This window comes from Neovison vison, chromosome 11, assembly GCF_020171115.1.
Source record: "Neovison vison isolate M4711 chromosome 11, ASM_NN_V1, whole genome shotgun sequence".
Taxonomy (NCBI): Eukaryota; Metazoa; Chordata; class Mammalia; order Carnivora; family Mustelidae; genus Neogale; species Neogale vison.
Genome location: NC_058101.1, coordinates 87,329,742 through 87,354,615, shown reverse-complemented (window position 1 = coordinate 87,354,615; position 24,874 = coordinate 87,329,742). Strand labels below are relative to the sequence as shown.

The 24,874-nt window shown below is 35.2% G+C and overlaps 1 protein-coding gene across 1 annotated transcript in view; it reads left to right on the top strand.

Moving 5' to 3' along the window:
• Window positions 1–24,874, top strand: part of SPATA5 (spermatogenesis associated 5) — a 352,343-nt gene that overhangs the window by 286,941 nt on the left and 40,528 nt on the right. The gene's annotated exons all lie outside the window — the stretch shown is intronic.

The window sequence follows — 24,874 nt, the reverse complement described above, 5'->3', positions numbered from 1 at the left end:
GCTTTTTGCTTTGCATTTTTCTTTACAAAATAAAAATCCATTAAAATAATTGTGCTTCTTTTCTACATGCATTTCTCAAGAAAGGGCAGACTGTAGTCCTCAACACAGAAATATCTTCTGAATACCACCAATATGGATTTGTATGGGGAAATTAATATATTTTCAAGTAAGAAATTATTTTTCTTCTGAATTATCCAGCATACAAACTCCACATTCTGTCTGCTTGCTATAGTTCATAATCTGTCCTCTGTAAAAACCAAAAAGAGATTAACACCTAATAGATCATTAGTGTACTCTGAATTGTAGGTAAATTTACATGTAGAATTGAACCGTGTCTATCATTCAGTCATAGTTAATAACAACAACTAAAATAGATCTAAATCTCTTCATTGTTTCGTCTCAACTATGAACTATGTATATTTGATTTCCCCACCTGAAGATTTTTCATTTTCACTGGGAGAGAGAAAAAAAAAAGTCATGTAGAAAGTACCTTGAGAAGCAGTTGAAGTACATACATTTTTAAGTCCTATCTGAAAAAATAATCCTTATGAGCATCTTCTTGACATGACTGTCCATTAAGTTAAAATGAACATACAGTTGCTGTTAACTGACTGCTCCAGCATTTCTAGAATTCAGTTTTTGTTGTGAGACCAAGGGCTGGCATCATGTATATATGTCAGTTTACAGGAAGCAGCAAAGAGAAGAAACCATAAATCTTTCACTTGAGCTGAGTGAAGTGGAAGAGCAGTTAGCAAGGTATAAATGTGCCTTTCTCACTTTGAAGTAATTCACGGTAGTAGCATAGAAGTGCAAAACAAAAATCAAAGCCTATGAGGTTCTGTCTGGCTGAAAGGAAAAAACTCATTTGGTGCCAGGAATTATTGTACCAGCTTGCTAGTTCTTATGTAGTACATGTCTTACTCAATCTGTATTATAAGCACATTCATTTCTGATTAATTTTTATATCAGATCTTCTAAAAATAGTCACAAGGGAAAAGTAGCAGAAAATTCTGTCCCTCCTTGAACTACATTTTTAGGTCCTATAATTATTGGGTGGGGGAAGTATATCCCACCCTGGTCCTAATTATAGTCCATATATTATTACAACTTCATAGAAATTTTATTCAGAGCTATTTCTTAGTAGTTCTAAAAGTCTTAAAATTAATAAATAGGAAATTTAAGACCGACAACATTTAGCTTCAAGTAATATAAGATCTTTCCCCCCACCACTTTCCTTCAGAATGAAAACGGTGCATCAGTGTTGAAAGCCAAAATTAGTTTTGATTTATTGTTGTTGTTGTTGTTGTTGTTGTTGTTAGCAGCAAGATAAATTCAAGCTGGAACCTGCGTCACCTGACTCTGGCAGAGGCAGTGCTTTACAGCTGATGTAACTAATTTGATTTAGTCCTCAGTCTAATGCAGATCCTTCAGCACAGAACCTATTACATTGTATATATTTAACAAGCATTTAACCACCTGAAAAAGAAAAACAATTTTAAAATTATATTTAGGAAAAATAGACTTCCCTTTGTCATTATCATAAGGTGAACCTTCTAACTTTGTAGCAACACACCTTGCTATGGCCATAGATACTTTTTCAAATTTAGAGAGTATCTCAGTGGCCACTTTTGGTGTAAAATGAAAGTGCTGATAAATTAGTTGTCTTCACGGGAGTGTTGTATCATCACTATTATATAAGTAATATATATGAATTATCTATAATATATAGTATATATTAATTTAAACTGTACAGTCTTAGCTACATGAACAAGAATGTGAGCCAGAGATGAGGAAATTGCTGACACCAGTGTCTGTCTTTTAGAAACTTAACTGCTGTATTTTTTTAATGTTTAATTTTAATTAAAAAGCTATATAGAGGGGTGCCTTGCTGGCTCAGAGGTAGATCATGTGACTCTTGACTTTGGGGTCGGGAATTCAAGCCCCACGTTGGGTGTAGAGCTTACTTAAAAAAAAGAAATAACGACAAAAAAAAAAAAAAACGACAAAAACTCTAGAGAGTGATTAGAAATGATATGGGTACTTTTAATGACTGAACTAAAGGAGTTACTTTTTAAAAATGTTTTCTTTCAACCTATTTTTATTTGTTTTCTTTCAACCTATTTATTTGCCCAGTGAACATTGTTTATTAAAAGTTTACATGGCCCAGTGTTTTAAATGGCCTCTTAGACCCCTGTGAGTTACCCCATTTTCCTTCCCTGGAGAGGGAATAGAGAGAACTGAAGCATTTTTTTAATTCTCAGGAGAGTCCCAAAGGGAGGTTTCTTGCCAACTGGAAAGGGAGTCAGGTCACTAGGAAGCAGCCTCCATGGAGAGGCTGAAGCAGGTAGCATCCTTCAGCCATCACTGCGCCCATCGCTCCCTGGTGGCCAGAACCTCTTTGTTTTTGGCTTCTTGGCTGTAGCTCCCAGTTAATAGAAAAACATGTTGCCATTTAAAAGCAGATGGGAATTCAGTTCAGGAGGAAATAATAAGTCTTTTTTGGTTATACCCATTGTTTTCTTTTGCTTTGATTTTGTTTTTTAAGTTATTTGTAGCAGATTCCACTTCGTTTTTTCATTTGTCTTTTATCCATTTATCTTAGTTACTTTAGGAAAATTTTTATCTTACCCACCAACAGGAAATCAACAGTCACAAATATGTGCACATGAAAGGCATAACCCAGCCCATTACCCATGTACCATGTGCTTAGGAACAGAGGTGACGAGTAAGATATATAATTTCCTCTCTCAATAGGAATTTGCTGACATAGGCTCATACATAGTATCTGTAAAATTGGAGTTGAATGTTTACTTGCATTTGGGTGTTATCCTCCTGTTAGTGATTATCTCATTAAGTGAAATTGATAATATGTCTAGGAGCCAGTTATCAGTTACATATTTTATAAATAATATGGGCAGTCAGAGCATTTATTTCATACATCAAGATTTCAGAATTCAACTTTCAAGACAAGCAATAAAAGAAAAACAAAGCAAAATTTTAGTGTTGCATTCGAATAGACTTTTAAAAGAATTGTAGTCTTTTTCTTTCAGGGTGCTTTCAGCAAGTTATTGAACGTTGAACCTCCATTTTCTCATTTTTAAGTTATCTCAGTGACTGAAATCATTTTGAGGGTTAAAACAGGTAGCAAATAGAAAAGTACCAAGAAACAATGCATGACACTTAAAGAGTGTTTCATGAATGTTAGGTCCCTTTATTCTTTCTTCCTCTTATCTGTTCAGTATTTATATTTACCACGGAAGTATTAGATGATGTTGCTATAAGATGGTAATGTTTTCCATTGCCTCAGTAACCAGACAATGTATCTGAAAGCTAAATTACAAATGAGTTGCTTCTTGTTCTTTTCTAAAGACTATTATATCTGCTTTATATGGTGATTTTTAGGGTAATCTAATGAACCTATTGCAAGAAAGTTCTCTTATAGCAATTTATTAAATACGTTTCACGCTAAGTTTTTGAAAAGCTTTAACTTCATTTTAATTTACTCTGTCTATTCTTTTTTTACTAAAATCATGTGTCTTGGATTTGTTTTGTAGCCTCTGTCTTTCTGGGTCTAATAGCTCAAGGTCTTAATGCCGGCTTGAGGTTAAAAAATTACCTTCCAGTGTGTCTCATTAATTCAGCAAGGTTCTAGTCACCATGCTTAATGCTATTATAGCTAATAAAGAGAGAACCTTAAATTAATTTTCTATCTTACTGATTAATATTCCTTCTGACATGATCTCTCTTTTCTCCAACACAATGAAAACAGGAAAAAATCATAGCCACTTCGGATGTCTGTACTCTTCCTACATGAAATCTCTTGAGGCAATTTTCCCCAAACTAAAAATCAGAACCAGTATATTTGAATTTGGCATAGATTGACTCTCTCTAACAACCCATCAGAGATAATACTAGAGAACAGCTCATAGCTGGTTTCAGGCCCTCTGCTTAGTGTCAGAGAGCACCCTGGCAGCCCTATTCCATCCCCAAAGTGAAGCAGAGTGCCACAGCACTTAGCAACACTGTCTGCCACCTACTTGCCCTGCCTAATCAGAAGCTGCCCTGTGAATACATACTGCTGTAGCCAACCGCTCTACTGTTCTTATTTGAGATCCTTGTTACCACTCTACTCTTTTTTGTGCATTTTCCCTAAAATTCTGCACCCAGAATTTCAAAATCCTCTTTTCTTACACAACCTATTGAAATCCTGTTTTTGTCATTAAAACATGACCACCACACCAGAAGTGACTTCTCTTTTTGAACGGTTTTACACTGATTTCTGTTTTACTTGTTTAGCTCTTTGTATGTTTTTTTTTTTTTTTAAACTTGTAGTTATTTTGATCTCCCCAAACAAACTGTGAGATTCTCTGCTGCGGAAACCAGGTTTTTCTTGTTCTTGGAGTCCAGCAAAGCAACCATTATCTCACAGTCAGTGGATGTTAATGTTGGATGAATCATAGATTTATGTGTTGAATCTGTCATTCTACCAAAAAAAATGTCAGCTCTAACATTCACCTAAATTGGCATTTTCTAGTTTTAAATGTGTTTTTGTATGCATTATCTATTTGAGTATCTTCACCCTATGGGAACAGTGCTATACCAAGAGAACCAGAGCCAAGCAAAAACAATGATTTGTCTGAAGTCCCACAGCAAATAAGTGACAAACCTAGGACCAGAAACCAAATCTTTTAACTCCTCCTGAAAGATTTTTTATGATCTTTTCATGCTTTGGAGTCAACTGAGGAGTCTTTGTCATTATTCTCTTTGACATACCTGAATGTTTAGTAAAGGTTTGCCTGCTCTTATGGACAGTGACTTAGCAAACTAAGCAGCAGATATGAAACATCTTTACATTTTTATGTATATTTATCTTATATGTGATTTTAGTTACCCTGTTGTCAACTTCCCAAATAAGTATAAGTTACTTGAAGTTAGGAACTGTGTTTTTCTTTATTCGTGTACTGTATTTTCCAAATATTGAGAATAAGACCTGAAATTTTGAAGGGAAAACATACAAATGACTAAGTTCCATGTAACGTGTTCATATGGCATGATCTAATGATGTACAGAATACTATGGGAGAAAGGAGAGGGTGTGACTCACACTAGCTGAATCTGAGCAAGGGGGTAATTGATCTGAGTGTCAGTGGGTGAGTAAGAGTTCCCTAAGTCAAGTGGGGCTGGGGATAGAGCATTTCTGGCTGATGGAAAGGCAGAGACGCATTAAAGAGCATGGTATGTCCTAGATTTGGTTAAATGGTGAAATATGACTAGAAGAAAGAGTCTGCATATAGAAGTAGTAGGTGATAAAACAAGAAAAGTAAGACAGATATGAAGGACCTTGAATATCATCTAAACGTTCTCTTCTCCTTTAAGCATTGAGAGCCATTGAAAAAGTTAATAAAAAATGTTGTGATCAAACTTCTGTTATCAAAGATTGGTGGTGTTTTGTGTCCAAAACCACCATTAGCCTACCCACTGCTATTATGTGAATTAGAAAAGGTACTCCTTTGCCCCACTTAATGAGAGCTACCTGCCTGAGGGAAAGCTTTGTAAAGCAGAGCATGAGCTTTATAAACTCCCCATTTCAGTCCGTATTCTCCCCCCTCAGCTGGGCATCCATGTATGGACACAACCTTCATATCTCTAAAAGACTTTCATTTTTAGCTTACCCACTTTTAAATATCCTTCAGAGTGCCTTGCAGAGTAGCTCATATAAAGTTGATATGTATGCATTGAATAAAGAAATTTAGATTTTATATCCCATGTAGATAAACTACTTTCTGTTACTTTAAGATTTGCTGCATGAACCCTGGACAAACATGTTACGTGAATGGGATAAATTATGGAAACTCATTATTTATTATGAATTATGGGGGAAGAGGGAAGTATTAAAGTATTAAAGGTATCTTTTGTATAATATCTTTTTGGATGTGAGGGCGATCTGACTGTGACATCTGTCACCCCACTGATCATTAAGGTTGATTGAGCTGATCTAGCTGGCTAGGCAGGTGTCTTCTTCCTCCTTCACTACTTGAAGTTAGTGCGTCCCTCCCAAAGCTGCGTGCTCAGTTGAAGAGGACCTTTCTTTGGTCAAGTGTAGGCAAGTAGCTGTGCTGCACTGCTAGAACCTCCAGACAAGATCTCGGGTAACATTTGTAGGAGAACGTAGGGTAGTTAAGCTTCCAAGACTCGAGACACATACAAATGAGGCACTGCATTGCAACAGTCTGCCTTTCTTCAAAACAACAACAAAATGGTGTCTTTTGTGCATTATTAACCAGCCATGAGGTGCAGCACCTGGTATGAATGGCCACAATGATGAAAGTCAGGTGCTTTATGCCCTCTGAGCCATCTTATCCCATATAAGGTTGAACATGAGCTCTTACAGCCAACACCATATCTCCACAACTCTTTTCAGTTGCCAGTGTGTAGCTAACTTGTTGCAAATGAATCATGATGGAATTCTCAGAGCAAAAATCAGCACAAACCAAAAGCAGATATTTAGGCTGTAACTTTTAAGCCAGCCCCACCACCCCTTTCCTTTCCCTGTCCCCACAATTTTACAATCTACATACTAAGTGAAGGAGTTTGGTAAAAGCCAAGACTTAAACTTTCATCCTATTTTGGCCATGTATTACAGTATTAGTTGGGTCAAATCAGTTATCATCTCTAGAACTCAGTTTTCATATTTTAACAGGGGAGGTGGTAATATGGTGTCTGTGATCCTTCCTAGTGTTAGAAGTCTATGTGTTATATACCTATCATACATTAAATTAATTGTATAAGGAATCTCTTAGACATTGGACTTCCAGGGATATATAACATGGTTTTGTTTCCTTTACAGTGCTTCTAGAAACCTGGGATCTTAGGCTCTTGGGCAGTCTCTATATACTTGCTACTACTGTGGCCTAGAGATCCAAATCATAGCACCAGAGGAATAAAAACATGAAAAGACAGACTGTGCATGAATTCAGATTTTAATAAAATTCTGCTTAGCAAACTTTCACAATTTTCCACTGAATGGAAATGAAAGTTTTACCTGCTCAGAGACTCCCAGTAATTTTTTTTTTCCCCCTGAGAAGTTTGGTTTCTCTGCTTTTCAATTTCCTCAAGAACAGTTAGTCAAGTTCAATATCTATGATTCTGGAGGCATTATAATAAAAAGTGTTGTAAAATGGAAATAAGCCACCAGTCCACTTTTTCCCTGAACTCTTTGTCAGGGAATTTACAAGGTTACAATGTTCATTTTAATGTAGTTTTTAAAACTTCCAATGTGTGGAGATATAAACATCTTCTGTATTTCCAAACTTCCCCATCTACTCAAACTAGCAATACAAGAACCTTAATTCAACTTACCTAAGGCTATTTCAGATAGGATGTTTACACCAAAGCAAATAATTTTCCAGAACACCTTGTTCTATGATACCTGTATTACTGAATCCTTGCCAGATGTTTAAAGCTGCCATCAGCTTATAAGAAACATTAGTCAGAGAGGAAATGGATGTTGAATGAGAGGCTGGCTAGCAACAAACTTAATAGAGCATTTTATAGCCAAATACTGAAACCCTGTATAAGGAAGCAGTGTTTCAAGGCAACAAGTTAGTCAAGACCTAATAATCTAGAACCCCAAACCTGGGTTCCAGGCTAAATATGTATCTGTCAAGACTTACTCAAGCCAGTAGTAAAGCTGATTAAGCATTTTACATTCTGCCTTGTTTCTCCTCAGAATTCTGGTTCCTCAGAATTTTTGCACATTTAATCTGTATTTCCTCATCTTCAAAAGAGATAAAATTTAGAGGTTCTACTAATGTGAGAGGAACACAATTTTAAAATGATGTGTAAAGCATGCTACTAATTCTGTATATATAGATTCTAGTAGACTTGGATTTTTTGTTTGGTTATTTGAGGTGATGGAAGGCTAATTTCTAATAATTCTAATTGATCAGTATATATACAAATATATGTAAAAACTGTTTATTCCTTCAAAAATATTTTTTACCAAGATGCCTGGCTGGCACAGTTGGTTAAGCATCCAACTCTTGATTTCAGCTCAGGTCATGATCTCAGGATTGTGGAATTGAGCTCCTTAAACTGGACATGGAGCTGCTTATAATTGTCTCTCCCTTTGCCCCTCCTCTCTCACTCTTTCCCTCTCTTTAACAAAAAAGAAAGTATAAAATTTTTTTTTTACTATGCAAATCTACATTATAGTTAAGTAAATGGGTTATGGAATGAGAAAGATCCAGATCCAAATGCCTCCCTAGTATGCCCATTTCTTACCCTTCCTTATATGTAAATAAGGATACAAAAAGTCTCTACTTCATGGATCTGTTGTCCAGATTAGATGAAATCATTCATATAAGGGACTTACCCTTGAAGAACATAGCAAGTGCTCAATAAGTCATTTTTGTTACATTTATTTTTTTTTAATTTTAAGTCATTTTTGTTACATTTATTTTTTTTTTAATTTTATTTATTTATTTGACAGAGAGAGAGAGAGATCACAATAGGCAGAGAGTCAGGCAGAAAGAGCCGGGAAAGCAGGCTCCCCACTGAGCAGAGAGCCCAATGCAGGGCTCGATCCCAGGACCCTGAGGTCATGGCCTGAGCCGAAGGCAGAGGCTTAACCCACTGAGCCACCCAGGCACCCCTGTTATATTTTTTATAATCGGCAAATTCAATCTAATTGATCTTTAATATGAAAAAATCCACAGAATTGAATTTTTCATATTTCACTGCCTGGGTTTTATGAATACTCACAATGAGTATTTCATGTATTTTCATGTTTTTTAGTCTTTATAGTGTATTCTTTAAATTTAAACTGCATTTCATAGTTACATGCAGTATCTATTTCAGCTACTTTATATACATTTGTAATCCCTGTTTTTATTTTTTTCCTGTTAAACATGTATATACTGTTTTTTACTTTCAAGTGTGTAAAGCTAATGTTTCCTTACAAACTGTTAACATAATTTTCCTATATCAGCATATTCATCAGGGTAATACTAGTGACTAGTATACAACTTAATTCTAATTTTTTTTAACATAAATTTTGTTGATTAAGAGAAGTGAACCTAGCAACTTTAGAAAGTTGAGGGGTTTGGGGTGTTTTTAAAGATGTATTTAGAGGGAGAGAGCATGAGCAGGAGGGGCAGAGGGAGAGAGAGAATCCAAAACAGACTCCAGGCTGAGCATAGAGCCTGATGCAAGTCAAGGCTTGATCCTATGACTATGAGATCATGACCCCAGCCAAAACCAAGAGTCGGGTGTTTAACCGACTGTGCCACCCAAGCGCCCCTAGAATAATCACTTAGGAAATAAGTATTCCTAATTACTGTGCCCTTTCATTTAGGTTAGGATTAAACCCAGGTATCTAGGTAAGGCTCAGAAATCTAACACTAATGACATAAGGTACTATGTGTCATATAGTGTGTGATGGTGACAATGGGATGTTCTCATTCTTCATCCCCCAAATGACAGTAATTCTGAGTTCTCAAAGGTGTCATTCTATTAAAATGTTACTAAAACTCTATCAAATGGTTGTTCAGAGTTGCAGTGCAGTCATTAAGTTCTTAAATATAACCTTCACTATGTTTTGGAAATTTAAAAACAAAATCTAACCATTCCTTAAGCTAGAAAGTAAAGTAGAAAGAATTATTAAGATGTTCAGAACTCTCTTTTTTTGTTTTTTGTATGTTTTCAACCTCCAAATATTATTGCTTATGTTCTTTGACAATATTTAACTCTCTTTTTGCTATTAAAATCTGGAAAGTGGATTTTGCTTTTGTATTTGTAGGAAGGTTTCCTTATTCAAGACACTAGGTGTAATGTACATGCCACATTTACCACTGTGGAAGTTTCAAATCATTAATTAATTATGTTCTCTTTTTCTTCAGAATTAAAAAAAAATCACTTAAACTGATTTTGGCATTAGAACAAGACATTCTTTCAGTGGTAGCAAAAGTAGCCCTTTGGCATATTTTTTATTCACTTCAAAAGAATCCTGAAGGAGTGGTTTTATATTTAAAACCAAGAAATGTATTTAGTTTGCCTAACACTAACTTCTTGCCAAAATCCTTAAAAAAATAAAAGGTTACACAAATACTCTCAGAAATAAAAATAGTAGTCCCCAGCATTTCTTATTTTGTTGTTGTTGTGTGCCATGGCTTGTGTCAGAACTGGAGATTAGTGGGGAGATAATGGCCAAAAGTTGTCAATTGAAAAATAACTTTGTTGTTATACAACTGAGTTGATCATAATTGGCATAAATTATGCACACATGCACAGGTTCACAAAAGCTGCTTTGGTTGTTCATTTATGGCTTCCTTATAGTTTAATAAAAGACACTTAAGCTATGATTTCACCTCTCATTCATTTATGAAATTAATATTGTGCATCTACACATCAAAAAATTCTTGCCATGTCTAGTTCACCTTAATTTTGAACCCTATACAATATTTTCATGGGTAGATTATGCCTTCATTACCTTTAAATCAGGCTTTTTTTCCCCAAAAGTACTTATTTATAAAATTTTAGTATATTTATTATGTAAAGCAATTTACATTAATACTTTAAATCATTTTGTACTTGTATATAAAACTAGAAATCAGTAATTGAATTTTAGGGACATAAAATAACTCAAGGACAAGAGTTGATGTTATACATTATAAATTATGCAAAAATTAAAGCACATTGAAGTTCACCTTTAACATGATATAGCTTAGTATAGAATTTGGTTTCTGAGTTGATTTGGGTATGTCTTGGATCCTACCCCAAGTGGTGCTGTGATGGATAGTTTCCCATGCAAGTCTCTTGAAATGTATTACATCCCTAGTATAAGTAATCCCAAAAGAGTAAACACAAGTTTTACCTCCTAGAAGCAGGGGAACACGCACTAGTAAAGCCAACCAACAGGAAAAAAGGGGATTTTGTTATTTTCTTTAGGCACAGAGCAAGTCCTATGCAAGGTTAGATTAGACAAAATTTGTCTTCACTTTTCACTGTTTATCTTTCAAGTTTGCTGCCCTACCTACAGTATCCTTTACACCTACTTTTCTGAGCACTTTTTTTTTTTTTGACAGTCATAATCAGTTGTCTCAGAAAATAATCTGATTGAATCAAATCACTATAAAGCCAAATAACCATTATTACTTCAGGGAGCATCTGCATTTTATTTTATTTTATTATTTATTTATTTGTTTGTTTATTTGACAGAGAGATCACAAGCAGGCAGAGAGGCAGACAGAGGGGAAGGGGGAAACAGGCTTCCCACCCCCTGCCTAGCAGAGCACCCAATGTGGGACTTGATACCAGGACCCTGCGACCATGACCTGAGCTGAAGACAGAGGCTTAACCCACTGAGACACCCAGGCACCCCAAGCATCTGCATTTTAAAAACTTTACCTTCCCAATTAAATTTATAACTAGTCAGTGTTCAGGTTGTTTAAAAACAAGTGAGCTTTCTTGCTCTTAACTCCTTTACCTTCCCTCTTCTGCTAGCTTTCAAGATACTTGAAGGGCCCAAATTTCCTTATAAAAAAGATTTATTCTACAATAACAACTTTTACATTAAAAAACATCCAGTGAACATAAAAGTATTTACAATTTGTCAAAAGGACTTCCAATCTTTTCTATTGTATGCAATTACATTTTCACGTGGTTATAATCAAATTGCATAATATGTTTTATTGACTCTGGTATTAATTAGTCTAACCTCATCTTAAACACTGCTGTTAAATTTTACTGAGCCTTATTAGCATCGGGGACTTTGGGGTGGAAGCTAAAAGGTAGGTAATGGTAATAGAAAACCCTGTAAGTGATTTTATAATTGGGAAATCCTTATATTTTAGAGGATAGTTTAAAATTTTATCTCTGAAAACATTAGATTCTTTGGCATTGTCTTAGGGATAGATCCTAGAGCCCCTCACCTGGACTTCAGTTGGGGGAGCTCTATTTTAATCTGTAAGATTTTGTCTGATAACAAGGATTTGTTCCTAAAAGAATTTTGGTTTGGGGCATCTGGTTGGTTTAGTTAGTGGAGCATGCCACTCTTAATCTCAGGGTCATGTTCAAGCCCCACACTGAGGATAGAGATTACTTTTACAAAGGAAAGAAAGAGGGAGAGAAGGAAGGGAGGGAGGGAAAGAGGAAGGGAGGGAAGGAAGGAGGAAACAAGGGAGGAAGGAATTTTGGTTTGAAGACCCCAATGTAAGAGGAACTTTATAGTTAAAAATACAGAAAATTGGGTTTTCTACGCAGACACACACACACACACACACACACTCAAAAACTGAGATAGAGAATAAAATCAATAACCAATTTTTGCCCTTTGTAAGAAGCTTTCTTTCTTAGACATTTTTAGATAAAATTTTTAGAAATGTATTAGGTATAGAATTCATCAACTTAGGACCTTCCAAAGAGAAACATTTCATCACCAACCTTCAGCGTGACCCCTAAAACTAGGATATGCATACTTAACACCATATTTCTCTACTATTTATATATAAAATTTGAAAAGTAATATTTTCTATAATCAAAAGACCATTTTTTTTCTTTTTCAGTGATACATTTTTATGACGATAAGTTATGAATGGGAATTTCATCTCCAAACATTTATCTCACTAGAAAATGTAGAAGTGTTTCTCCTACCTTAGTATAAGATATGCTTTTAGTAGCTAGAATTATCTCTTAAATGTCATTTTTAATAATGTATATATTTCTTATTAATAGATTTTAGGGTTTGTTTGTTTTTTAAGATTCTCTTTATTTATTTTGAGAGAAAGAGCAAACATGAGCAGGGAGGCAGATGCAGTGGAAGAGGGAGAAGCAGACTCTCCACTAAGCAGGGAGCCAGATGCAGGGCTCCATCCCAGGACCCTGAGATTGTGACCTGAGCCAAAGGCAGCCACTTAACCAACTGAGCCATCCAGGTGCCTGAACAGATTTTAGTTTTGAGCAATTTTTGGCTTACAGAAAAATAAGTAGAAGATGCAGAGTTCCCATTTACCCTCTTGTTTCCTTCAGTTTCCCCCATCATTAATATCTTGCATTATTGTGATATGTTTGTTAAAAATTGTTGAGCCAGTATTGATAAATTAACTGAGGTCCATGGTTTAATATTAGGGTTTACTCTTGATGGTGTATTTTCTTTTTTTTTTTTTTAAGATTTTATTTATTTAGTTGACAGAGATCACAAGTAGATGGAGAGGCAGGCAGAGAGAGAGAGAGAGAGAGAAGCAGACTCCCTGCTTAGCAGAGAACGCAATGCGGGACTCGATCCCAGGACCCTGAGGTCATGACCTGAGCCGAAGGCAGCGGCTTAACCCACTGAGCCACCCAGGCACCCTTGATGGTGTATTTTCTATGAATTTGACAAATGTGTAATGACATTTGTATCCACCATTACTGTATCATGTAGAATAATTTCACTGCCCTAAAAATCTTGTGTGCTTTACCTATTCATCCCTACCTCTCTCATCCTAAGCCCTTGATCTTTTAATATCTCCATTGTTTATAACCTTTTCCAGAATGCTATATTGTTGGAATCTTCTTTCACATAGTAATATGCCTTTACATTTCCTCCATATCATTTTGTGACTTGATAGCTCATTTTTTTTTTACTATTGAACAATATTTCATTGTCTGCATGTACCATAGTTTGTTTATCCATTCACCTACTGAAGAACCTCTTGGTTGCTTAACAAGTTTGGGTGATTAAAGCTGCTATAATCATTATGTGAAAGTTTTTTTATGGACTTAGGACTTTAACTCTTTGGGGTAAATACTTATGAGTGTGATTGCTGGATCATTTGGTAAGAATATGTTTACTTTTATAAGAAACTGACAAATGTCTTCCAATATGGCTGTGCCATTTTGCATTTCCATCAACAGTGAATGATAGTTCTTATTGCTGCATATCCTCAACAGCATTTGTTGATGTCAGTGTCTTAGATCAGAGCCATTCTAATATGCATGTAGTGGTATCTCATTGTTAATTTGCAGTTCCCTAATGACATATGTTTAGCATATTTTCATATGCTTATTTGCTATCTGTATATCTTCTTTGGTAAGCTATCTATTCACATCTTTTGCCCATTTTTTTTTAATTGGGTCATTTGTTTTCTTATTGAATTTAGGAGTTCTTTGTATATTTTAGATGCCACTTCTTTATTACATTTGTGTTTTCTAAAAATCTTTTCCCAGTCTGTGGCTTATTTTTTCACTCTAGTGTCTTTCATAGAGTAGAAATTTTTAATTTCAATGAATTATCAATTTTTACTTACAAAATATATTTAGTAAGGTATTAAATGTATTATTTCTAGAAAAAGAGATCTATTTGGAATTGATTTATGCCTTGTAACTGTTTACAGATAAAAATCACCATATTTGCTCAGTGGTTTATTTTTGTCCCATTTTATAATTGTGGTGATTTATAACTTTTAATGGCAAGGGAGAATTATTCCCTCAAAGAACTGTTAACCATGAAGAAAACCATTCTATTTTCTTTGAACATTATGCTACTGTATTTGAATCAGATTTTCTGCCTACATGAATAGAAAAACATTCCCCTCAGAAACTGGGACTCCCTACTCAACAGGAGCAGTTTCAACTTGGGCACATGTGGTATTTTATATGGAGATGACACACTACACAATGGCAGTACTATACAGCCGTGTTTTAAAACACAGGAGAACTGTACAAGGATGTGATAGATGAGGGGAGGGACATTTTAAATGAAGAAGTACACTATAGAAGGCAGTTTTTACATTTTTAAAGTTTTCTCTGATTCAAAACCCTTGTCACATCACATATTGGGAATGATGTAATGGAGTCTCATCTCTAGGTTCTGCTGCTGAGTCACTTTATGACCTTAGACAGGTCTTAATTTCTTTGTATTTCTATTTCTTATATTGAAAGAAATAATTTCTGAGAGCCTTTCTATCTTTACATATATTTGTGACTCTTAGTTTGTACCACAGTATTAAAACAGTATTAGAACTAATGAAACACAAATATGCCCACATTATAAAATGGTAAGACAGAAATGTAAAGCAACTAGGTTTTTTAACTTACAGTATTTTCTGTTTTTAAAATCTTTTTCCATGGACGTCTGGGTGGCTCAGTCGGTTAAGTGACAACCTTCAGCTCCATCAGGGCCTTGGGATCCAGTCCTGCATGGGACCCCTTTCTCAGCAGGGAGCCTGCTTTTCCCTCTGCCTCTACCTGCCACTTCCCCCAGGTGTGCTTTCTCTCTGTCTCTCTGTCAAATAAATAAATAGATTTTTTTAAATCTTCAAAAGGTATCTGAGGATTTTTATTTTTAATTATGTGTTTTTTGTGGGTTGTTTTGTTTGTTTGTTTGTTTGTTTGTTTAGTAGGTTGCATGCCCTGTGTGGATCTCAGTGCAGGGGTTGAAATCACAACCCTGAGATTGGAAACCTGAGCTGGGATCAAGGGCAGCTGACTGAGCCACCCAGGCCTCCCAGGATTTTTAAAAGATAATATGCTGACCTGTCTCTTGGACATACATCTATTTGGAATATATCCCAGTAGGTACAGGACCGCAATACACAATTATTCTTTTTTTTTTTTAAGATTTTATTTATTTATTTGACAGACATAGATCACAAGTAGGCAGAGAGGCAGGCAGAGAGAGAGGGGGGAGGAAGCAGGCTCCTTGCCAAGCAGAGAGCCCGACATGGGGCTCGATCCCAGGACCCTGGAATCATGACCTGAGCCAAAGGCAGAGGCTTTAACCCACTGAGCCACCCAGGCGGTATTCTTTAGTAATTCTATACAAATTAGAAAAAATCAAAGTATAACATTTATAGACCAAGATTATTTCTTGCTTGACTCTATGAAGAAAACAGAGGGAAGGCAAATTTAAAAAACTGAGGAACCATTACTAAATCGCATCCAGGTTACATAAAAATACTGCCCTAAAATACGGATTCTTTTGGCCTAATATTTTCATGCCTCACTTTGGTCTTTTTTTTGATTCTAGCTAGAAATACATTATTAATATTTTTGTGATTAGAACTCAAGTTCACTTAGCAGTTATATGCAATGGGTCATTTACTGATTCATTCATCCATGAAGAACAAAAGAACTGTCACGTCTTACGGAACCCTGAGTTTCCTGTCTCAGTAAACAAAGGGCCGATTTGTATCAACAATACCCTTCTCCTCTCCCTAGCAATCTGTATTATTTTCTAGTGTCTTAATAAGACTTTGCATTGCTCCTCTTTAAACAATATGTGTTTTTAATTCTGCATCTTTCAAGTAAGTGAAGTCACAAAATTCTAGAAGAGATTCATAAATTACCAGTGATGAAAACTTAGAAAGTTTGTCCATAAAACTTTACAGTTTGTGAGGAAAGTTTGGAACTTCAGATATGTTCCATCTTTATTTTTTTGTTATTTATTTAAAAAAATTTTTTTATTAAATTCAAGTAATTAACATACAGTATATTCTTAGTTTTTAAGGTAAAGGTCAGTGATTCATCAGTCTTATATAAAACCTAATGCTCATCACATCAGATGTCCTCCTTAATGTCCATCACCCCGTTATCCCATCCTTCTACCCATCTCCCCTCCAGCAACCCTCAGTTTGTTTCCTGTGATTAACAGTCTCCTATGGTTTGTTTCCCTCTCTGATTTTGTCTTGTTTTATTTTCTCCTCTCTTCCCCATGATTCTCTATTTTGCTTTTTAAAGTCCACATATGAGTGAGATCATATGATAATTGTCTTTCTCTGATTGACTTATTTCACTTAGCATAATATCCTCCAGTTCGACCCACATCGTTGCAAATGGCAAGATTTAATTTTTTGTTGACTGAGTAATATTCCTGTGTGTGTGTGTGTGTGTGTGTGTGTCTTCTTTATCGATTTATATGTTGGTGGACCTCTGGACTCTTTCCATAGTTTGGCTATTGTGGACATTGCTGCTATAAACATTGAGGTGCAAGTGCCCGTTTGGATCACTACACTTGTGTCATTGGGGTAAATACCCAGTAGTGCAATTACTGGGTCTTAGGTGACTCTATTTTGAAGTTTTTGACTCTATTTTGAACTTCTATTTTGAAGTTTTTCTGACTGGTGTGAAGTGGTATGTCATTGTGATTTTGATTTGTATTTCCCTGATGCTGAGTGATGTTGAGCATTCTCTCATGTCATTCGGCCATTTGGATGTCTTTTTTGAAGAAATGTCTTGTTCATGTCTTCTGTCCATTTCTTGATTGGATTATTTAGTTTGTTTATTGTGTTTGATATGTTCTTATAGATTTTGGATACCAGCCTTTTATCTGATACGTCATTTACAAATATCTTCTCTCATTCTGTAGGTTGCCTTTTGGTTTTATTGACTGTTTCCTTTGCTGTGCAAAAGCTTTTTATCTTGATGAAATACCAATAGTTCATTTTTGCCTTTGTTTTCCTTGTATTTGGAGACCTGTCTAGCAGGAAGTTGCTAGGGTCGAGATCACAGAGGTTCCTACATCTGTTCTCAAGGATTTTGATGGATTCCTATCTCACATTTTGAGTCTTCCATCCATTTTGAGTCTATTTTTGTGTATGGTGTAAAGGAATGGTCCAGTTTCATTCTTCTGCATGTGGCTGTCCAGTTTTCCCAACACCATTTGTTGAAGAGACTGTCTTTTTTCCATTGGACATTTTTTCCTGCTTTGTCAAAGATTAGTTGACCACAGAGTTGAGGGTCCATTTCTGGGCTCTCTATTCTGTTCCATTGATGTATGTGTCTGTTTTTGTGCCAGTACCACACTGTCTTGATGTTTGCAGCTTTGTAATAGAGCTTAAAGTCTGGAATTGTGATGTCACCAGCTTTGGTTTTCTTTTTCGACATCCCTTTGATTGTCGAAAGGTTATTGCTGGCTCCACACAAATTTAAGGATTATTTTTCCAGCTCCGTGAAAAAGTTGATGGCATTTTGATAGGGATTGCATTTTAATGAATACATTGCTCTAGGTAGCCTAGTCATTTTAACAATGTTTGTTCTTCCAATCCATGAGCCTGGAATGGGTTTTTCCATTTCTTTGTGTCTCCCTCAATTTCTTTCATAAGTGTTCTATAGTTTCCTGAGTACAGATTCTTTTCCTCTTTGGTGAGGTGTATTCCTAGGTATCTTGTGGTTTTTGGTGCATTTGCAAATGGGATCAATTCCTTGATTTGTCTTTCTGCTATCTCATTGTTAGTGTATAGAAATGCAACTGATTTGTGTGCATCAATCAAAACTGTTCTAGCAGTTTTGAAGTAGAGTTTTTTGGGTTTTCCACACTGAGTATCATGTCATCTGCAAAGAGTGAGAGTTTGACTTCTTTGCTGACTCGGATGCCTTTTATTTGTTTTTGTTGTCTGATTGCTGACACTAGGACTTTTGGTACTAGGTTGAACAGCAGTGGTGATAGTGGACATCCCTGCTATGTTCCTGACCTTAGGGGAAAAGCTCTAAGTTTCTCCCCATTGAGAATGATATTTGCTCTGGGCTTTTCCTATATGGCTTTTATGATATTGAGGTATGTTCCCTCTATCCCTACACTGTGAAGAGTTTTAAACAAGAAAGGATGCTGTACTTTGTCAAATACTTTTTCTGCAACTATTGAGAAAATCATATGGTTCTTGTCCTTTCTTTTATTTATCTAGTATCACATTGATTGATTTGTGGATTTGATGACCCTTACAGCCCAGGAATAAATCCCACTTGGTTGTGGTGAATAATCCTTTTAATGTACTGTTGGATCCTATTAATGGGTATCTTAGTGAGAATTTTTGCAACCATGTTCATCAGGTATATTGGTCTGTAATTCTCCTTTTTGATGGGGTCTATGTCTGATTTGGGGATCAAGGTAATTTTGGCCTCATAGAAAGAGTTTGGAAGTTTTCCTTCCATTTCTATTTGTTTTAAACAGCTTCAAAAGCATAGGTATTAATTCTTCAAACCTTTGGTAGAATTCCTCTGGGAAGCCATCAGCCCTGGACTCTAGTTTGCTGGGATATTTTTTGATTACTGCTTTAATTTTCTTGGTTGGCTATGGGTCTGTTCAGGTTTTCTGTTTCTTCCTGGTTCAGTTCTGGTAGTTTATATGTCTTTAGGAATGCATCCATTTCTTCCAGATTGCCTAATTTGTTGGCATATAGTTGCTCATAATATGTTCTTATAATTGTTTTTATTTCTTCACTGTTGGTTGTGATCTCTCCTCTTACTTTTATGATTTTATTTATTTGGATCCTTCCTCTTTTCTTTTTAGTAAGTCTGGCCAAAGGTTTATCAATCTTATTAATTCTTTCAAAGGACCAGCTCCTAGTTTCATTGATCTGTTTTACTGTCTTTGGTTTCCATTTTCATTGATTTCTGCTCTAACCTTTATTAATTCCCTTCTCCTACTGGGTTTAGGTTTAATTTGCTTTTCTTTCTCCAGCTCCTTTAGGTGTAAGGTTAGTTTGTATATTTCAGACCTTTCTTGTTTCTTGAGAAAGGCTTGTATTGCTATATACTTCCTTCTTAGGACCACCTTTGCTGCATCCCAAAGATTTCAAACAGTTGTGTTTTCATTTGTTTCCATGATTTTTTTCTTTAATTTCCTGGTTGGTTCATTCATTCTTTTAGTAGGATACTCTTTAGCCACCATGTATTTGAGTTCTTTCCCAATTTCTTCTTGTCATTGAGTTCCAGTTTTAAAGCATTGTAGTGGGAAAATATGCAGGGAATGATCCCAGTCTTTTGCTACCAGTTGAAACCTGATCTGTGAACCAGTGTGTGATCTGTTCTGGAGAATGTTCCATGTGCACTTGAGAAGAACATGTGTTCTGTTGCTTTAGGATGCAATGCTCTGAATATATCTGTGAAGTCCATCTGGTCCAGTATGTCATTCAAAGTCCTTTTTCTTTATTGATCTTGTGCTTAGTTGATCTGTCCATTGCAGTAAGTGGAGTGTTAAAGCCTCCTTACTATTATTGTATTATTTTTAATGTGTTTCTTTAATTTTGTTATTAATTGGTTTATGTAATTTGCTGGCGTCCATGTTAGGGGCATAAATATTTACAATCATTAGATCTTCTTATTGGATGGACCCTTTAATTATAATATAGTTCATTCCTCATCTCTTATTACTCTCCTTGGTTTAAAATCTAACTTGTCTGATATAAAAATTGTGACCCCAGCCTTCTTTTGATGTCCATTAGCATGATAAATTATTTCCCACCTCCCCATCCAATCTGGAGATATTTTGGGGTCTAAACTGAGTCTTTTACAGACAGCATATTAATAGCTCTTGCTTTTTTATCCAGTCTGATACCTTTGTCTTTGGATCAGGGCATTTAGCTCATTTACATTCAGAGTAACAGCTGAAAGATGGAAATTTCTTGCCATTGTATTAGCTGTAAAGTCACTGTTTCTGTGTATCGTCTCTGTTCCTTTCTGGTTTGTGTTACTTTGGGATTCTCTCTTCACTTAAAGGATTCCTTTTAATATTTATTATAGGGTTGGTTTAGTGATCACAAATTCTTTTAGTTTCTGTTTGTCCTGGAAGGTTTTTATTTCTCCTACTTTGAATGGCATCCTAGCTGAATAAAGTATTCTTGCCTGCATATTTTTCTCATTTAGCACCCTGAATATATCATGCCAGTCCTCTCTGGCCTGCCAGGTCTCTGTGGGTAGGTCTCCTCCCAGTCTAATGTTTCTACCCTTGTAAGTTACAGACCTCTTGTTCCAAGCTGCTTTCAGGATTTTCTCTTGGTCTTTGAGATTTGCAAGTTTCACTATTATACATCTGGGTGTTTACCTATTTTCATTGACCTATTTTGTGGGGGAATTCTCTGTGCCTCCTGGACTAAATACCTGTTTCCTTCCCCAGATTAGGAAAGTTCTCCACTATAATTTGCTCCAATAAACATCTGTCCCTCTTCAACTTCTTTCCTCTTCGTATGGATTCCCAATTACTGTAATATTGTTTTGCTTTATGGTATAACTTAACTCTCAAATTCTCCCCCTCACAATCCAGTAGTTGTTGATCACTCTTATTCTCAGATTCCTTATTCTCCATCATTTTGTCTTCTATATCACTAATTCTCCCCTCTGCCTCATTTATCCTAGCCATTAGAGCCTGCATTTTTTATTGTATCTCATTAATAGCCTTTTTTATTTTGATGTGATTAAATTTTGACATGATTAGATCTAGAAAGGGATTTTCTAGTATCTTTGTAATCATTATTCTGAACTATAGTTCCAACATCTTACTTATATCCATACTGATTGGGTTACGGGTAGTCAGTACTGCCTTTTTTATGTTTTTTGAAGTGAGTTCTTGCATCTTGCCATTCTGTCCAGAGAGGAATAGATAGATGATTAAGAGAAGTACTAAAATGGCAACAACAACCCCAGAAAAAAAATACACTAAACCAATCAGAAGAGACCCAAAAGTGGAAAAATAAGCAAGTAAATAAATAAATAAATAAATTTTAAAAGGAGAAAGAGAATTTAATCATACAGGTGAATAGAATAGAGCAATATAATAGATCCTGTGTATTGTGATCTGCTTTTTAGAAAACTAGATCCCAGAATTATAAAGAAAAAAAAAACTTTTATATGTACAAAAATAAAATTAAATACAATGAAAGGATAGAGGGTAACTGTAAAAATGAAAATTTTTAAAAAGAGAGCAAAAAGAGAAAGAAGGAGTATTAACAGGCAAGTGAACAGTACAGAGCAATACCCTGTCCTGAGTATATTTTGGTTGGTTTGTTAGAAGAAACTATATCTCAAAATTGTTAAGAAAGAAAAACTTACATATATACAAAAGTAAAATTAAATATATTGAAAGGATAGAATGTAACTGTAAAGATGTAAATTTAAAAAGCGTTTAATAAAATAAACAAAAAAAAAGAAGGGGAAAAATGAATATATTCATACAGGTGATGAGAACAGAGCCATATAACAGTAGTTAAGACCTTATTTTTAAGAAGGAAAGGACTTATAAATACGGAGATTTGAAAGTCACTTTATTTTTAAAAAATGAATTAGTATGAAAGTGAAAATTAATTATCTCAGGTAAAGTCACATATACAGTTAATATGAAGATTTCTGTTTCCAAATGAGTATCAGTGTATCCCCTTATTTATTCAGCAGTCTCTTTTGGGGGACACAATAAAAAAAATCTTATAACAAAATATTATATAAAATAATACAGAGCAATCTAAGGTAATTTTTCTTATTACATGGACTTAGTTTTACCTGTATTTTGTGAAGTGTTTTGTTACCATAGCACATGTATGTTTATGTTCACCTGTTTATCCAGGTCATAAACAAATCATAGATATTAGAACTTCAAACTTAACCGAAACCAATTTATTTTTCATACCATGCAAGTTTCCCGGAATTAACAAAGCTACCTTTTGGGAGTCACAGAGTAAACTAGTGTCTTTTATTACACTGCTAAAATGCCCATAGAATAGGTCATGCCCTGCATGTTACAACAACTCCGGAGAATGAAAGCCTGGCAGGAACTCTAAATACACAGTTGCATTTGAGTGGCAATAGCAGACAAGCTGTCATTTTGGAGTTTAGTATAGACAATAAACATTCTCCTTTGTGCTTTCTACTCTCCCTCTCCTGCCTTCCTTTTTTTGCCCTTAGCTCTACTGAGGTATAATTGACAAAATTATAAGATATTTGAAGTACGCAATATGATGGTTTGATCTATATTGTGAAAGGAAACCCCCTTCCAAGTAAATTATCACATCCAACTCCTCACATATTTACTTTTTTTGTGTATATGTCAGAAAATTTAGCTTCATTCTCTTAGCAAATTTCAGTTATACAATAGTTTTATCAACTTTAGTCATCATGATATGCATTAGATCCTAAGACCTTTTATTAATCTTATTACTGAAAGTTTGTAGAGCCTTTTACTAACTTCTCTTTCCCTATCCATGGCAACCACTTTTTTATTCTCTGCTTCAGAGTTCAATTTACTTTTTATTTATATTTTTTGGACTCCACATGTAAGTGTCTCATATATTTCACTTAACATAGAGTCCTTCATGTTCATTCATGTTGTTGCAAATGGTGGGATTTCCTTTTCTGAGGCTGCATAATACTTCATTGTATGTCTGTGTATGTGTATGTACACACACACACGCGCACACGCACATCCCACTTTATATTTATCCATTCATCTGGCAGTGGACACTTAGGTTGTTTTTATATTTTGACCATCATAATTAATGCTCCAAAGAACATGGGAGTACAGATACCTCTTCAAGATAATGCTTTCATTTTCTTTGGATATATACCCAGACATGGGATTCCTGAATCATAGGGCAATTCTGTTTTTACATTTTTGAGGAACCCCATACTGTTTTCCATAATGGTTGTACCAGTTGACATTCCCACCAGCAATGAACAAGGGTTCCCTTTTCTCCACATCTCCACCTGAATTTGCTTCTTAACTTTTTGATGATAGCTGTTCCAACAGGTATGACATGATTTCTCATTATGGTATGGTTTGCATTTCCCTGATTAGTGATGTTCAGTACCTGTTTATTTGCTTGTATGTATTTTTTGCGGGGGAAAAAAATGTCTATTCAAGTCCTTTTTCCATTATTAAAATGGGATTATTTTTTTTTTTGCTTTTGAGTTATGTGAGTATATATGTATATTTCAGATATTAACCCCTTTTTGGAAATACATTCTGCAAATATTTTCCCCTATTCAATAGGTTGCTGTTTCATTGTTTGATGGTTTTCTTTGCTATGCAGTAGTTTTCTAGTTTGATGGAGTCCCAGTTGTTATTTTTACTTCTGTTTGCCTTTGCTTTTAGTGCCAAATTTAAAATATCATCACCAAGAAAGACCAATGTCAAGGAGCTTACCCCCTATTTGTCTTCTAGGGATTTTATATATAGTTTCAGGTCTTATGTTCAAGTGTTTAATCAATTTCAAGTTGATTTTTGTGTATGGTGTAAAATAAGGGTTAGGGTTCATTCTTTTACATGAGAATACCCAGTTTTCCCAGCACCATTTATTGAAGACAGTATTTTCCCCGTAGTTTTTCCGTTTCTGTTTCCTTTTTTAAAAATTAATTGACCACATATGCACAGGTATATTTCTAGGCTATTATGTTCTATATACCTATGTGTCTGTTTTTATGCCAATATTATAGCTATTTTGATTACTATAGCTCTGTAATATAATTTGAAATCAGGAACTGTGATATGACAGAGGGAGAGGCAGACTCCCTACTCAACGTGGGGCTGGATCTCAGGTCCCTGAGACCATGACATGAGTGGAAAGAAGATGTTTAACCAACAGCCACCAGGCACCCTTTTGTTCTTCTTTTTTAAGATTACTTTAACTATTCAGGGTCTTTTGTGGTTCCATACACATCAAAGGATTATTTATCTATTCTTTGAAAAATGCCATTAGAATTTTGATTGGAATTACATTGTATTTGTAGATCACTTTGTGTAGTATGGACATTTCAAGAATATTAATTCTTTCAGTCCACAACGTGGAATATGTTTCCATTTACTTATGTCTTCAGTTTCTTTCATCACTGTCTTATAGTTTTCAGTGTACGGATGTTTTTTATCTCCTTGGATAAATTTATTCCTAAATATTTTATTATTTTTAAAGATATTATAATTGAGGTTTTTTTTAATTTCTCTTTCTGATAGTTCAGAACTGGGTCACCAGCCGTGTACTAGGTTCTTCCAGGGAGATACTTGCTACTTAGTTTTATTGTTTGAGCAAGCCAGAAAGAGAAGGCTGGGAAATGTCTGCTGGCTTCCCCCAGGGATTACAGCCTACCCTAAATTCATGCTATAATTAGACGCCAGACCCTCAGGCAGCAGCTTGTAAAGT